The sequence below is a fragment of the Cupressus sempervirens genome, chromosome 1 (genome assembly GCF_028749045.1).
Source record: "Cupressus sempervirens isolate cs-2001-9-10 chromosome 1, ASM2874904v1, whole genome shotgun sequence".
NCBI classification, from domain to species: domain Eukaryota; kingdom Viridiplantae; phylum Streptophyta; class Pinopsida; order Cupressales; family Cupressaceae; genus Cupressus; species Cupressus sempervirens.
Window position 1 is genome coordinate 296194268 of NC_143118.1, and position 17705 is coordinate 296211972.

At 36.3% G+C, this 17705-nt stretch overlaps 1 pseudogene across 1 annotated transcript in view; it reads right to left on the minus strand.

Annotated features, from left to right (window-relative positions):
- LOC149577283 (V-type proton ATPase subunit B 2-like) overlaps window positions 1-15283 on the minus strand; it is a 64766-nt pseudogene extending 49483 nt beyond the window's left edge. Inside the window, exon 1 of the transcript XR_016355122.1 lies at window positions 15049-15283. The product of XR_016355122.1 is annotated as a V-type proton ATPase subunit B 2-like (transcript). The remainder of the gene's footprint in view (window positions 1-15048) is intronic.
- Window positions 15284-17705: the final 2422 nt, after the last annotated feature.

Below are 17705 nucleotides of genomic sequence, written 5' to 3' on the forward strand. Positions count from 1 at the left end.
GTAGAGTCCAAAGACTCCAAAGCTATGTTAATTCCATCCTTTTGATTCTTGATATCACATATCTTGAGGATACATTATCTGTTGTACTAAGTGATGTTGCTCCTAGCCTTTCTTGCCAAGCATGTACACTTGTAGGTGTTGTTGTGTTTGGGAGGTCTTAATCTCTCTTACGAGAACATCAAGGATTAATGTGAATGGAATCCTACTGGACACCTTTAGATGGTTTTTATCTGGTTCACCTCTAAAAGGGGGCATAATCTTTGTGCTAGGAGTGGTAAGAATCTATCCTAAAGATACTCACCATATAGGTATACACCTAGAAATTTGAAGGTGGTATATGACACAGGCCCCAATTGCAGGTTAACATTTGAACATATATTATTGAGTCCTTGGAAACACCCAAAATATTCATGTCCTCTAGGGGGTGACATGATTGTGTGAGGTGCATATATACACATAAAATATGGGAAAAATTTGTCTCTTCTCTACCATTTTCTTTCTAGGGTTAGACATTGTCTTTTGGTGTCGAAACTTGTTTTTAAAAATGTCTCTTCTCTACCATTTTTGACCATTAATTTTCATTAATACTATGTCCTTGGTTGGATTGTTTTTGACATGCCTTACATTTGTAAGATGTAAAGACAATTTCCTTGAATATCATCAAACTTTCAAACTTGCAAAATTGAGACCCTAGGTGTCCTACAGAGGCAAACATGTCCAAAATCTCAAATAGAGTCACTTCTAGGTGTTTCAAGTTTCTTATGGGAGAGATGATTATCTTTTGGGAGAGGGGGGTCTCTTTTGGAGAGGTGGGTCACTTCTGGGAGAGGTGAGTAGCTTCTAGGAGTTCAGAGTCACTTTTGGGGGAGGGGAGTAGCTTCTAGAAGCAAAGTCACTTCTAGGGAGAAGGTCATTTTTTGGAGGAGGGAAATTTAAAAGGTGTCTTCTAGAACCTTGTTACATATTCTAGTACCCTTTTGGGATCATTTTCAAGCCATATTGTTACAACAACAAAGTTAGAAACTCTTATCAAGTCTATGTCCAAATGTACCCCAAACTACATGCTCAAAGTTCAAACCTATCTTTCTAGTTATGTGTGTCATGTCTTTTTAATCAAATCTCTTAGTTCTTATCTCATGTGCAAGGTAACTAGTCCTTTTGATGTTGAAACTTGTCAACTCTTTGTGTCACATAAACATACTTTGTGCCACACCTATCAACTCTTTTTAAGCTAGACACACTTGGACATTAGACAAACCCTAATTGAAACTATGAGACATTAAACACTTGACCTAATTACTTTGCAAACATAAAGCCTTGATGGTACTCACAAGATCCAAAAGGTACAACCTAAAGACAAACAATCATTTTGAAGAATAATCAAGACTTATATCCTTTAAACAAAGTGAAACTTCACAAAGACATTCCCTATTTGGATCAGAACTCCTATCAAATAAAGTACACCAAGTACAATCCAAGACATCCAGAGAATATGACCTAATACTACTTCAAGAATGACTCAACACCACTATGAATTGGATAATCCTTAAAACAACAAATACCTTGATGATCAATCATCTTTAACCTCATTCAAAATGTCAGGCTTTACAATTTGAAATTCGAGAAATGAAGAAAGAAAAGGAAATCACATTAGATAAGTATTCCTTAAGATCAATATCTCTATTTCTATTTGGGCATGATTCAAACATCCTTCCACCTCCCTCAAAAATTGAAACACCAATGTATAACAATCCAATATTTGATCAAGATAATATGACACCATCTTATGATAAACCTATATTTGATCAAGAAGATGAAGTGACAGATATGTCCTATTCACTTGAGAGTCTTATCCCTCTACAAGAACATCAAGAAAAGATTAATTAACCCTTAGAGAGAATATTTGCTCCTTTGGAACACACTTATGAATCAATTTTGGAAAAAAATCTCAAGAAAGATCTAATCACATTACCTCAAACCATCTCATTTGTTGGAAACTACAATTGGAACAATTTATATGTTGTCATTGATGTCAAAAGTTACTAGTAAGACATTTTATAATAGTGTAGAGTGTCATATGTATGGATTGATGGAGAGGATTTGAAAAGATGACCTAGTAAAATTGTTGAGTAAAGAATAAGTAAGTATGATGGAATTACAATTGTCACTTGTGAAATGTCCCTTTCTCTGATTTTATATGATATTTCCAACCTCTAATCAGATCTTTAAGATCAAACAACTAATATCACAAAGATTCCACCAAATTTCTCCAGAAACCCCAAATTGGGTATGCCAGAAATGGTGCCAAAAGCTTCACAGCTTCACCTATTATTAATAAATCTGAAATTGGAAATTTTTACAGAAATTTCAGCAGCATAATAGCCTAAAAAATGAAATTTCCAGATCTATATAGCCTTTACACAGTAGCTCACAAATGTAGGACAAAAACTATGCTCATCGGGCTCCCGAAATTAACACAAAAATGCCCGGAAACACCACAAAAACACTAATAAACTATCTCAGAAGTTTAATCACGTCCCAATACATATATTCAGCTCTATTTTAACAACTTAAAGTCTGAAATACAGCAGCAACCAAAACTGATATGAAATGCTCAACTGAAAACACCAAACTCATGCAAAAACACACCCAAAAACCCACAAATCTACACTGTTCAGCACAAAGGCAAACTCTATATGAGCATGCACATGGAATGGCTTCAAACTCCCATCCTTAGCCTTCTTGGAAACTTGCAAACTCCCGTTCTTGGGTCTCCCTGGAAACGTGCAGACTCTCGTTCTTGGGTCTCCTTCTCCACAGGTTTGGCAGCCTCTGAAGAATAACAAAGAAATAAGCAAAATCAAGTTCTGTAATCCGCCCAAAATGCCTCCAAACCCCTTAAAAGAGGGCATAACTGTAACTCACGTCCAAGAGAGGTTAATGAAACATATTTTAATAATAATTTTCATTTATTAGTCCAACGGTTTCCAAATATTAACCCCCTTTTTCCGAAACTTCACTTTCTTGGGCCTGCCTGCCTTAGCAAAGATTATTATTTTTTAATTATTTGAAAAGGGGACATGACAAGTCCTCCCCTCCCAAAAATTGTTTGTCCTCAAGCAATGGTTGAAAAATAAACCAATCAATCCACCTGGATCCCAAATGTGGTCATGAACTATACTACTACCAATTAACACAGGCTCCTGCAATATCCTCTGCAATATGTCCAAGAGGAATCCATAATCAAACTGATAATTATAGCTCAACCAAACTCTGAAATCACCACTACCACAATCAAAAACCCATGAGGCACAAACTCTTAGAACATCAGAACCCAAGCAAAGTGGACAAATCAAACTACCAACACAGTAAATACCATCAACGCATCCCACTGGCCTATACGGAATGCACAATCCAACTCTGCAACAATGGTGAATGCTCTCGAATGAAACTGTACCAAGTATGGAGAATCCACACACTATACAACTCCTGCAGTCAACACAACTTTGCAAATCACCAGCCACTATCTCATAACCATAACTACCATGCACCCCTGATGGTGAAAAGCCATCACAAGATAAATAGCAAGAATTGGAAACCAAACCAAATCTTCCTGCCATCAACTCCTCAACACAAGGATCAAATGCTAACTGATGTACATACCTTGCAATATAATGTTGATAAAAAAAACCAACCTTAGTCAACAACTCACCATGAACAAGTGATACAACCCACTGTGACTGATCGCCAGCTAAGTCAGGAGATGTCATAGCCAAAGGAGTAAAATCAATAACAACACCCGCTGAAGCATCACTCTGAAACTCCTGCTCTAAGTCATGTATTATCAAGCTGTCAACTGTAGAACCTATCGCCATGTCATGCCCATCACAACTCTCATCTTGAGGCATCAAATTGTCCCATAACTGATGATAAGCACTAGGAAGCAAAGTACATCTCTGTATCATTATCTCATCAACATGGTCATCAAAGGTAAATTGATGAGCATACCTCATAGTGTAATGCCGATAGAATGCACCAATCTCGGTCAGTGGCTCAGACTGTAATCCAGATGAAACTAACTGCAATTGATCATTAACCATGTTGGAACTAACTACTACCTCCGAAGATATCACCAAGGGAGTAGTGTTACTAGTAGGAACCATGCCAACTGCCGACTCACCAACATCACACATGATCTTTGATAAATCTCTAGTCTCTGTGCCTTCAGTACTAGATGCCACCACCCTGTCAGGCATACAACAATCTGCTACAACACCCAACTCAACAAAACCTGACTCTAGTGGGAATGAACCTGATATGCCAATGTTAATATCAAGGATGGATGCATCCCTATCTCCACTGTCTCTGACAATCTCAGCCATGGACATCCTCGAATCACCAAACACCATAGCTTGTGACTGTATAGAATCAGATAAAGACTGTAGTTGCTCTAACTCCATGGTCACCTTAGCCAAATGAAACTGTGACTCCTTGAAAGCCAACTGTGTACTCTCAAGAATCTCAGAAGTCACCTCAAGCTTCTCAGTAAGCTCACTCACCTCATCTTCCTTGGCCAACAAAGCATCATATGTTGTACTACCCCACTCCATAAGATAATCTCTGTCAGCTACCAACTGCATATAATTCTGTCTCAAAATTCGAATAGCCTCCCATAAAGAGTGGATCTCTGTCAAGGAAAGATAACTTCCTTCCTGCTCATCACTAGTAGGAGAACCCCATCCATAAACTGCTAATAACTGACGAGCAGCATCAAAATGTTGGCAAGTGATAGCAATGTCTCGGTCACTAACTCTCAACTGATTAGACACATGATGGCATTGGCTTGACTGTCTCCTACAAACCTCCTTTGATGCACTGTCTAAAGGAGTATCCTCAAAGTTACTAGTCTCTAGAGTATTACCATCCATGTCCTGTGAATCAACTCTAAAGCTCATATCAACATACAGAGTATCAAAAACTGTAGCACTGTTGTCCAACTCCTCTGTACCCAAAGAAACTAAGTCTTCAAAATTGCCCACTACATCCTCCTAGATGTCATCAATGCCAATATGATCTTGGGACTCATCTGTACACACTGCCAAATATGAAAGATCATCAACACATTCCAGCAAGTATGGTCGACTGGATATATGAACAAAGCCCAACACCAGTGTATAAAAACTAATACCAACATCAAACAAGATACTGGCACAAGAAAAGATAACACCGTGTAATCTGCTAATCAAATCCATGATAGCACCCAAACAAACACTGCTACCAAAAAGTGTTAAAGATCTCCAGTCAACTGAATCCCAAACACCAATATAACAATCTCGAGTCCATATCCGTAAACTAGAATCAACTGGTAACTCAAGCAAACTCCTCACTTGAGTAATATGACCAATACCAACTAACTCCACATACCTGTCATGATGAGGTAATGAAGTCACAATACTATCTTCACTCACCTTCAGCTGGCGGGATAAATCATGTGAAGTACTACCTGCCTCAACCTCATGTGATGAAGCATCTAACTGCGCCTGGTACTCTTTCTCAGCAAATTCATGAATGCTCAATGTCTACTCATATCTACCAGGTATCTCACCATCCTACACAACAACATCCTCATAATCATCATCTGAACCCACTACACTGTAGTCACTGCCTGTTGTAACTATACCATCCTGAATACCTGTGGCATCACCCTTTGACAACCTGTAAACAATTGTCTCAATTTGAGTATCAAGTTGACTGTTACTATCAATCTGTGTAATATCCTTTCCCACCACCTCCTGTGGCAGAGTAGAATCTGAGACCTCTACCTGGCTATCAGCTAGTTTCTCAAACTCCTCATGCAAGTTCTTGGGAATTGTGTCATCTATCCTGTGAGAAAATCTGCCAAATAGAAATTCAGTCAACTTATCCACCTTAGCTGGGTCAGATAACATGTCATTCATTATACGGTGGTGCTCAACCAACTGTTTAGACATGTCATGGCTTATTTTCATAAGTTTATCTCGAATGTCTAAATAACCATCCTTTCTACTATTTTGACTCTGGCTATCAATTGTCCAAGATCCTTCCCTCTGAGACTCTGTACTATACCTGTCCATTCTGGATAAAGTAGAGTGTAACCCCAATAGGATATAACTTCTTCAAACACCAAGAACTAACATGCAAATGATTAGAAGTAACATGCAACCATAGATTTGGACATGAAACTGATTTTAAGCAACATGCAACCACCAAATTATGACATGCAAGATCTGGGTAGTTGTCAAAACTGACATGCAAGATCTGGGAAGTTGTCAAAACTGACATGCAAACTTCTACAACCACCAAATTCACTAAGAACTAACATGAAAATGATTAGAAGTAGCATGAAACCATAAATTTTGACATGTAGCTGATTAGAAGCAACATGCAACCATAAATTATGACATGCAAGATTTGGGTAGTTCTCAAAACTGAAATGCAAGATCTGGGTAGTTGTCAAAACTGAGCTGCAAACTTCTACAAACCCTCAGGCTGGCAAGATCATGGCTCTGATACCACTGAAATGTCCCTTTCTCTGATTTTATATGATATTTCCAACCTCTAATCAGATCTTTAAGATCAAACAACTAATATCACAAAGATTCCACCAAATTTCTCCAGAAACCCCAAATCGGGTATGCCAGAAATGGTGCCAAAAGCTTCACAGCTTCACCTATTATTAATAAATCTGAAATTGGAAATTTTTACAGAAATTTCAGCAGCATAACAGCCTACAAAATGAAATTTCCAGATCTATATAGCCTTTACACAACAGCTCACAAATGTAGGAGAAAAACTATGCTCATCGGGCTCCCGAAATTAACACAAAAATGCCCGGAAACACCACAAAAACACTAATAAACTATCTCAGAAGTTTAATCATGTTCCAATACATATATTCAGCTCTATTTTAACAGCTTAAAGTTTTAAATACAGCAGCAACCAAAACTGATATGAAATGCTCAACTGAAAACACCAAACTCATGCAAAAACACACCCAAAAACCCACAAATCTACACTGTTCAGCACAAAGGCAAACTCTATATGAGCATGCACATGGAATGGCTTCAAACTCCCATCCTTAGCCTTCCTGGAAACTTGCAAACTCCCGTTCTTGGGTCTCCCTGGAAACCTGCAAACTCCCGTTCTTGGGTCTCCTTCTCCACAGGTTTGGCAGCCTCTGAAGAATAACAAAGAAATAAGCAAAATCAAGTTCTGTAATCCACCCAAAATGCCTCCAAACCCCTTAAAAGAGGGCATAAATGTAACTCACGTCCAAGAGAGGTTAATGAAACATATTTTAATAATAATTTTCATTTATTAGTCCAACGGTTTCCAAATATTAACCCCCTTTTTCCGAAACTTCACTTTCTTGGGCCTGCCTGCCTTAGCAAAGATTATTATTTTTTAATTATTTGAAAATGGGACATGACAACTTGATCCTTTGGTATTTGACAAGGTAATATGTTGTTTGATCATTGTATTGAGCAAAGAAGACAATTTAGTTGAAGTGTAGAAGAGATGGTCGATGAAAGACAAGAAGGAGAGTAAAACACTAAGCTTGACCAAATGAAAATTTACAAGGTCAATGAAGAAGTTGAAGCACAAGATTAAGGAACTTAATTATTAGTTGAGAAAAATAGTACAAGTTGAGTGATAGTAATGGCCAAGCAAGATGAAGAAGAAAAATGAAGAAGTGAATGACCATAGTGAAGACCAAGCAAGTTAGTATAAACTAAGTGAGAAATACTTAGTAGTGGCTAAGTTACATAGTGATGACCAAGTTGAAGGAGATAGTGATGACAGAGTGTCAACAAAATAATGAAAGAATCAACATTTAAGGTCGACATAGTTGAATTTTTGAACCACTCTAAATGCATAAAAGATAAGGATTTATGAGCTGGCATATTTAATAAACAATTTCAGTTTGTTAAGAAATCAAAGGCAAGGATTTAATGAGAAGTTTCTAGAAGTTTCAAGGAAGAAGAAGGTAAAAAATTATGGACATATTCAATGAATCTGATCAAACCCTAATATCTACAATTATGTTTAAGTGGCCAAAGATCAAAACTACCTATTTAAGGAGGCATATGAGATATTTTATGTTGATTGGTTGTTGAATTAGCAAGTTTATGAAGAATAAGAGGAGAACAAAGTTCCAAAGGAAAAGTGAGAAGTGGGTTAGAGTGTGATTCTTGAAGAGTTGCCAAACAAATTAGAGTTAAAGAATGTGATGAAGTCTAATCAATGAACTAGGAATGAGCCAAATGTAGATCTGAATTAGCAAAGCAAGTTGTATTTTTAGATCAAACCTAGTTGTTACTCTCTAACCATTATGGCAGTAAAATTCTTTAATCAAGGTTGACCTAACAATCATACTATAAACCCTTGAATCAAGGTGACATTCTAATGCAATATTTTAAAGTTGTCTGATAAGGCCACTCCTAATAGGGTGATTAAATCTTTTAAAATGGTCACACCCAACAATGTTTTTTGTAACTTTTAACAGGGTTGGCTCTTAATCAAGCTCACTTCATGTTAGTAAACAAATTTTTCTTCACACAAGAAGCTTACATGATGACTCAAAAATGCCCAAACTCAAAGACAAAACATCACCAACTATTGGGTTGCATTGCAATGAGATTATGAAAGTGCCCTCTAAATTTTATAGGGTACAACTCTGCAATTAGATATACAAAGAATGGATTTAACAGATGCTTTTAACCAGAAAGCAAAAGCTACCCTCATTATTCTTAGATAGGGGGACAATCAAATAAACAAAAATAAAGTAAATCAAACATACTATAAACAAAGGAAATTCATAGCTTCCCCATCGACAACTATTCAAGAGAATTATAAACATATGGATTATTTAAGTTATGCAAAATATATGCACCCAGTAGTAGAAAGAGATCCCACAATTCAATGTCAATTCAATCCTAAACCAACAAATAACAATTCAAAGAATACAATCTTTGAATATATTTATGAAACCTTCTATCATTCAAAAACAATCCTATTCTTATATATTGTTGGAAATCCAAAACACTTGCATAACAATTAAAACTAGCTAAGAGTTCACAGTATGATCTCTATCAAAAACTACCAACCCTATACATTCTACATTCCCCTCATATGCAACACACTGTCTACCCCTTTTGAAAAAAAGAACCCTCACTATTTGTCTTGTTAATATAGATGAATGATAAGGTGTTATGGTTCCTCCATAACCGTTTCTTCAAAATCCTCCCTCAAATAGACTTTATGAAAGCTCAATTGAGTCTTGGAAAGGAATTATTGATTAAGATGACTTTATCCTCTTCTAGTCCCATCTTTTATGATCTCTTTACCACTTTTAAAAATTCCCATCCTTTAAATTTATCAACAAATATAATGTTCTGTTCTATCACAAGAACCAAACATCATATTTAAGCGACATATAATATTACAATGCATTGGATAATGGTTAAGCTTGGGTTATCTATTTAAACATAAGAGGGAATATCTCCCACTTTACTGGTGATATTTCCTTGTCACATCTTGATATATGTTATTTTCCTCATTCCACATGGCATCTTGAAGACATTTCTAGAATTTTTTCCTTCTCGATCATGAAATTCTATCAAACATTTCACATACTAGAAACAACTAATCTCATGGATGCTAGTCTCATTTTCCATCATCAACCTTAATCTTGATTTCACAAAGATTTCATTTCACCTTGGTTTCTTTCTGAGTGCGAGGAACATAAGCTTGAGATCAACATGGTCATTGAAATAGTTGTATCAGGTCTCTTTATTCATAATCATGATTCTTGTGTATGAATCTGCATGTGTTAGGAATATATAGCACTGAAAAATGACAACCTCCCACTCTTGAGTCTTTATATTGTTGGCTTTATGTTGTATTTTTCATTAGTGACAACACTTATTCAATCATGTATGGTTACCAAATTCATCACTTAGTCTATAGTGTATACCGAGCATTCAATGGTTATCTAGTAAGTTCATCAGTTAAGCAGTTCACACCGAGCATTCCTGAAGCTACTGAGTGAGTGTGCAGTTCAGCAGTGTCTATCGAGCTTACAGTGTTCACTGAGTAGATAGTGGTCATCGAGCTTCTCAATGTCTATCGAGTCATCATTTTGTGTGATGTGAAGTCAGTGGTTATTGAGTGATGGATGTGTAGTGTTTACCGATTGACAACAAGGTAAACAAAGGATTCAGTATCTACCGAGTAACTCTATATCTATCGAGTTTCCAATGATTACCGAGTTCCAAGCTACGTTGTGTGACTAGTATGGACTAAGCTTCTACTTCTACCAAGTGCATGACGATGTCGAGTAATGTAGTGGACACCGAGTATCAGAAGTTCACCAAGTCAGCTTGAAGAACCCGAGTTTTCTACTGATTGGCTGACTCAATAATATTTTGTTTACTTGTGTTTTAGCCAACCTTGTAATTGTAAATATTGGAATGGTATATATGTAATGTATGGTATCATTTGCAATGTATGGATGAGAATATTAAGGAATGGATAGGTAATTTCTTGAGAAGAGTGAATGTGAATCAACAACAGAGCAGAGTATTCAACAAGGTCTACAAGGAGCAGTAAAGACATATCAATCACAAGAGGTGATCTGTACTTCAAGGATCTAATCAACAATCAAGTTGCAAGCCAGATCTACTATTTCATCCTGACAAGTGAATCAGTTTTCCAAATCCTTTAACAGGGTAGACTTAATAGTCTTTGTATAAATCTCCTAACAGAGTGCATACTTCATTGTATGTTTGTAAAACCTCTAACAAGGTGGATCTAGCAATCCAAATTTCTCTTAATAGGGAAGATCATCAGAAATTTTCACTGTAAGCCCTAAGAGGTCAACTTTATACTACAGTAGTGAAGTTTTGTGGGTATCATCCCCACCCCAGTTTTACTTTCTATTTGGAAGGTTTCTGAGTCACCAAAGTACTATGTTCATGTGTTATGAATTCTTATCTTTTCTCATGCATGTAGTAGATTAGATGAATGAATGGTGAATGATTTATATTGTTAAGTGCTGACTTGATTTAAACTTTTTAAGGTTACTAATTCACCCCTCCCCTCTCAGTAACCTAGCTAGTCTTGATTATTTCCAACAATTGGTATTAGAGTTTTTTAGTTCTCGGGATAAAGTTTGACAGCTTGAGAAAAGATCAAGGACAATGGAGATATTCAAACTTGACAAAGCTATTGATAATGAAAAGCTAGATCTAGAGATGGCCATAGCTCAACTCAAGGAAGCAAAAGAGCATCTTTCCCAATCCCTGAAAAGAAGGAAGGAACTTGCAAAACAAATGAATGACCATCAGTATGTTGAAGAAAAGATTGAAGACTTTTTCCCTTCAAGCAATTCAGATGAAGCAAATGAGGCAATTAAAGAACTCTTAGAAAATAATCTCTCCCTACAAGAAGAGGTAAGAAAATTGAAAAGAGAACAAGAAGTTCAGTCAATAAGAATGTGTGAAATCTTGGAACAAAGGAATAAGGGAAGTGAAGACTTGGAGGCACGGAACAATGCAAATCAAAATCAATCCCTTCAGCAAGAAAGTCTTATCAATTAGCTCTCAAATGCAAATGAGGAAATCATGAATTTGAGATCTGAAAATGAAAGCTTAAGGAATGATTTAATCACTGAAAGATAGATCAATGAAAGATTGAAAGCTGATCTAATTTTTGAAAAGAAACTCAATAAAAGGATGATGAAATCCCAAGCAGACATGGATCAATTGAATTAAGAAAGTGAGCAGAATCTTCATAGGCAAAAAGGTAAAGAAAGACTTGGATACAAAGAAGAAGGTGAATCTTCCAAGCAAGGTGTGGTCATACATCAAACAAATGTTGGAGCAATGGAAAGTCAAAATTCAATGGAAAATGCTACAATTGCAATAAACATGGTCATGAAGCTAATGAATGCAAGGAGAAACCAAAATTTGAAGGTAAATGTCATAAATGCAAGAAACAAGGTCACAAGGCAACCGAATGCAGACCCAAACCATTCAATCCATCTGAACAACTTGTAAAAGTAATATTTGGATGGGACTAAAATACTTGGTGTAGATGTCACTATTGTAGAGAATATCGACACATTGGCATAGACTGTACAAGGCATCACTTGAGAAAGAGGGATACAACAATAAGATGTTATACATGCACTAAACTTGGTCATATAGAAAAGAACTATATGAATATAGGAAGAGTTGAAGATGAAAAGAAAGCTAAAGTTGATAACATTAGGAAGCAGATGAGATAGTAGTGGATTCCCAAATCTACTGAGCAAAACAGTTCAAATGATGGTCATTTCACTCAAGAAGTGGGTGACTCCACCATTTCCAATTAGATTCATGAAGGAGGAACTAGAACTATATCATCAAGTCATATCTCGAGTAATTCCAAATGAAAGAAAGTAGAAGATCCAAATTAGTATTTCAGATATAGAAGGATCACATGAAATCAGGTCATACCGAGTAAGGTTAGTCACAGACTTAACCGAGCTAGGTCAGGAGTAATGAAAGTTTTGTTTGATTGTCGAGTCACAAGTTTCTACTGAGCTAGTGAGTGGATGACAATCTGTCATGCACTATGTCATTATGGTACCTAGCATTAATGGCAAATTTTCATCAAAAAGGGCAGAATTCGACTTCATTTTTCACCTTGACTTCAGAATTCACAGTGCAAAGCAATTTCCAGACGCATCCAGGCAATTTTGAACGAATTTAGAGTGAAGAATTTGTTCGAATTTTATTTTTTTCTCTCATTGACCGAGCAACCATGGCATCCAAAAGCAGTAGCAATAGCAAGGTGAAAAGAGGATTTGAGATGTTGGTTAAAGGTGTGGAGTGGAAAGTGTCAAACTTCAAGCTTGTACCAATAGTTGTGGAGTCACTGGACCCAAATGGAGCTCAATCCCAAATTCCAGCCAAGGTACTTCTAATTAACGACATTTACACTCATTATAAGTGTTCTATTCAAGAGATTGGAACCCTAGAGATGGATAGTGCCTTAGAAGAGATGTGTGTTGATGGTTCGTTGAAATCCGAGCATAAGCACTTAGAAACCAAAGGATTAACCCATATCACACACATGCCAAGGAGCTTTTAGATTAAGTGGATTAGGTACATTCTTAGTCATGTGCATAATGGACAATTGTGGTTAGAGTAGCCAGTGTTAATCACCAAGAAAATGATTCATAAGATTACGGGTCTCCCCATGCTGAGCAAAGCCAAAACTACCAAAACCCTAGGTCAGGATGAACTTCAAAAGAAAACCCTAGCCGAGTGGGATGGTAGAGGTTTGAAGATTAATAGTGTTTCTAACATTGAATTGAGGTTTGGTATTCATGTTATTGATCATAAGATCTATAGTTCCAATCACCTGAACAGTGTGCCGTGTGAGGCAGTAGATTTGGCATTCAAAGTTGTGAAGAAAAATATGGAATTTGATCTGTTAGAATTATTATTGAAACAGCTGAATAAAAACATGGATAGTATCTGGACATCAAAGAACGACCCTTGCAAATTTGGTTCTTTGTTGACATCCTTTTTCTTCTATGTTCAAAATTTTTTCCCATCAAAAGGTATAGTAGTATGGAGAAAAGATGTTCCAATTCTATATCAGATTAATGAATTTATTACAGAAATGGGTACAAATTTTGATAGCATTATGGACAACTACTTTGAAGATTTCAAGGAGAAGATGAATAATAGGTTCAGGATTCCTCCCAAATTGTTGAGGATTACAAAGATGATGTATGTTTTATGGTTGACTGTGATAGAGTGTATATTCAGTCAGTTAGGCCCCGAGTTGCATGGTTGAAACCTCTTCCTTATGAGGTTAATATTGATGAAACTAGAGATATCATAGAAGGCCTAGTGAAAGAACCTATAGATCCAAAGCTACCAATTTTTGGTACATATGATGAGGCTAGAGCTAGAATTGAGCTTGAAATCAAGTTGCCCTAGGAAATTAGCAAAGGCAAGAGGAAGATAGCCAAGATGAAAATTGCTAGTGGCCCTCTTATGCTTACTAAAGGAAAAGGAAAGGATGAAGAAGATGTAGAAGAAGAAGAAGAAGAATAGGAATCTGAGAAGGAGGTAGAGCCATTAAAGAAGAAGGGTAGGGTAATCATTACCAAGCTACCAAAGGCCTCCACAGCTGTATTCACAAGAAGATCAAAGAAGAAAGGTGAGACTGAAGTTGTGCTCAACAAGCCCCCACTTACCTTCCAAGAAAGGTTGAAATAGATGGAAGAAGGAGCGGGCATCACAAACTTCAAAGCATTAAAGTTTGAAACAAGGATAGATACTGAAAAGATGCAGATTGAGGAGTTGGTGCTCAATAAAATGGAAAAATGAAAATATTCCCCGAATCAGATTGCTCCATAAATCTCAAAAGAATTGTTGGCAAGATTGTAGCCAAGGTGGGAATCAAAGACATATATGAACAATCTTTGAGGAAGTTGTTGCCTAATCTCACAGATGCAGAAGTAAAGACAACAATGAAAAACAATAAAGGTAAAATGTTGATTAGATTCCATACATGTTTAATTTTGATCAAAGACATTGAGCATGTTATTATAGATGCAACAAACATGTGGAAGAACATATATCATCTGCACAAGCCCAGTGAAGACCCAATGGAAATCAAGGATGATGATGATGATAGTGATGATGATGAAGAAGATAACACTCCATGTGTTACCATTGATGCTAAGGAATGTCAAGAATTGATGAAGGATGATGAAGAGAAAGAAGAAGAAGTTGAAGATGAAGATAATGAAGAAGATGAAGAAAGTGATCTAGTAAGAATTGTAGCACAATTCATTGCCTCTCTTCCTCATTCTCCACCGAAAACTGCTACATCATTAGGGTTGGAGATAGCTTCATCAAATATGATTGCAACCATTAATTGCTACCTCACAGCTCCAAGTATCTACAATGGAAGTGTCTACCATTTCATCTACCAAGCTGCAACCCTCTTCATTAGCTCTCGAGTCATCTACTTCAATAGTGTATTCTGCATCCAGTTCTACAATTTTGTCAACTTCTTCTGTAGCATGTACAGTAAGTGCCCCATTATGTTCTACAGTTTTGTCTACTACAACTTTGATAGCACCTTTAGTTCCAGTCGGTTCATCTATTGTAAGTACTCTAGTTTGTGCTCCACCTATTGTTACTTCATTCTTGGGTAGCACATCAGTTTTGGACATAGTTAGTACTTCTTTCAATTTTCCTTTAGTTGGACCCATTCAAGTTTTTACTGCAAGTCCAACTATTTCTACAATTATTTCCATTTCTAAGTCTAAGGAAGTAAGCTCAGAAGTAAAACCAAGGACTCCTATAAAATTTTTGCTTACTGGTAAGGAAATTGATGAAGACATTGATTTGGACAAGGAAATTGTTATTCCTAAGTCAGATTTGGACATTGCCACAGCTGATGAAATGATACTGGTCAATCAGCTTTTGGAGCAAAAGGCAAGGCAAAAATAGCTAAGAGCTAAAAGAGATAGAGAATTTACAATAATTGAAAATGCCAAGAACATAATAATTGAGGCTATAGGCGTTGATGTAGACTCATCTCAATACATTTTGTTACAATTGGAAGAAGCTATAAATAAATTTGATGAAGATACATCTGGCCAAGAGAAGCTTATTAAGAAGGCAAAGAAAAAGTTTGATAATAAGGTGCTTGAGCACATTGCTATAAACCAGGTTGAGCTATCTACAATTTTGAGTAATCTTGAACATTCTTTTTCAAATGTAACATCACTTTTTGCCAAGTTGTGTGATGTTACTGAGTTTACTAAGGAGATAAAGAAGAAATTGAGCAAGATTGATGTAGATATGAAGGCAAGTGCTCAAAGGCTACAACTTGACCCTTGTTCAAGCTTAGCGCATCACATCGAGGTGAGATTTTTGTCAGAAATGCAGGCAGAATTGCTAAGAGAGGAATCCGGGATCAAGTCCACATTGGTTAATATCCAAAATATGATCCTTCTAGTTATGGATTCAATGCAAAAACATGTTGCATATTCAAAAACATTGGTCTAGGATAACAATTTTTCCATAGCAGATCATATGATTGAACTTTCTACAGAAGTTCAAATGGCACTCTCCACCTGCAAAATTTTGCAAATCAACTAGGATAATACATTGGCTCTTATTCTCAAGGTACACTTAGAATTTCTCTCACATTTTGGTGTTTCTATTTGAATATTTTGCAGCATTATTGTCAAAAAGGGGGAGTAAGAGATGATAAGAGACTTGTGGAGATAATAAAGGAGAAAATAGATTGATATATGTATAGAAAATACTATGTATATATTATGTCATATGTATGAGGAAGATATGTGAGATATGTATATACAATAGCTTAACAAAGATCAATTTTGAAAAAATCAAAATAAGTATGTCAGTGTATATAAGGCTCATAAGTGTTTTTGTCACTAATGCCAAAGGGGGAGATTGTTGGCATTATGTTGTATTTATCATTAGTGACAACACTTATTCAATCCTATATGGTCACCAAATTCATCACTTAGTCTACAGTGTATACCAAGCATTCAGTGGTTACCTAGTAAGTTCATTAGTTAAGCAATTCACATCGAGCATTCCTGAAGCTACCAAGTGAGTGTGTAGTTTAGTAGTGTCTACCGAGCTTACAGTGTTCACCAAGAAGATAGTGGTCACTAAGATTCTCAGTGTCTACTAAGTCATCAGTTTGTGTGATGTGAAGTCAGTTGTTACTAAGTGATGGATGTGTAGTGTTTACCGAGTGACAGCAAGGTAAACAAAGGATTCAATATCTACCGAGTAACTCTATATCTACTAAGTCTCCAATGGTTACCGAATTCAAAGCTACATTGTGTGACTAGTATGGACCAAGCTTCTACTTCTACCAAGTGCATGATGATGTCGAGTAATGCAATAGACACCAAGTATCATAAGTTCACCAAGTCAGCTTGAAGAACCTGAGTTTTCTACTGATTGGCCAACTTAGTAATATTTTGTTTACTTGTGTTTTAGCCGACCTTATAATTGTAAATATTGGAATGGTATATATGTAATGTATGGATGAGAATATCAAGGAATGGATAGGTAATGTCTTGAGAAGAGTGAATGCAAATCAACAACAGAGTAGAGTATTCAACAAGGTGTACAAGGAGCAGTAAAGACATATCAATCAAAAGAGGTGATCTTTACTTCAAGGATCTAATCAGCAATCAAGTTGTAAGTCAGATCTACTACTTCATCCTGGTAGGTTAATAATTTTTCCAAATCCTTTAACAGGGTAGACTTAACAGTCTTTCTATAAATCTCCTAATAGAGTGTATACTTCATTATATGTTTGTAAAACCTCTAACAAGGTGGATCTAGCAATCCAAATTGCTCTTAACAAGGTAGATCATCAGAAGTGGTCAATGTAAGCCCTAACAAGCCAACTTTATACTACAGTAGTGAAGTTTTGTGGGTATCATCCTCACCTGAGTTTTACTTTCTATTTGGAAGGTTTTTGGGTCACCAAAATACTGTGTTCATGTGTTATGAATTCTTATGTTTTCTCATGCATGCAGTAGATTAGATGAATGTATGGTGAATGATTTATATTGTTAAGTGCTGAATTGATTTAAA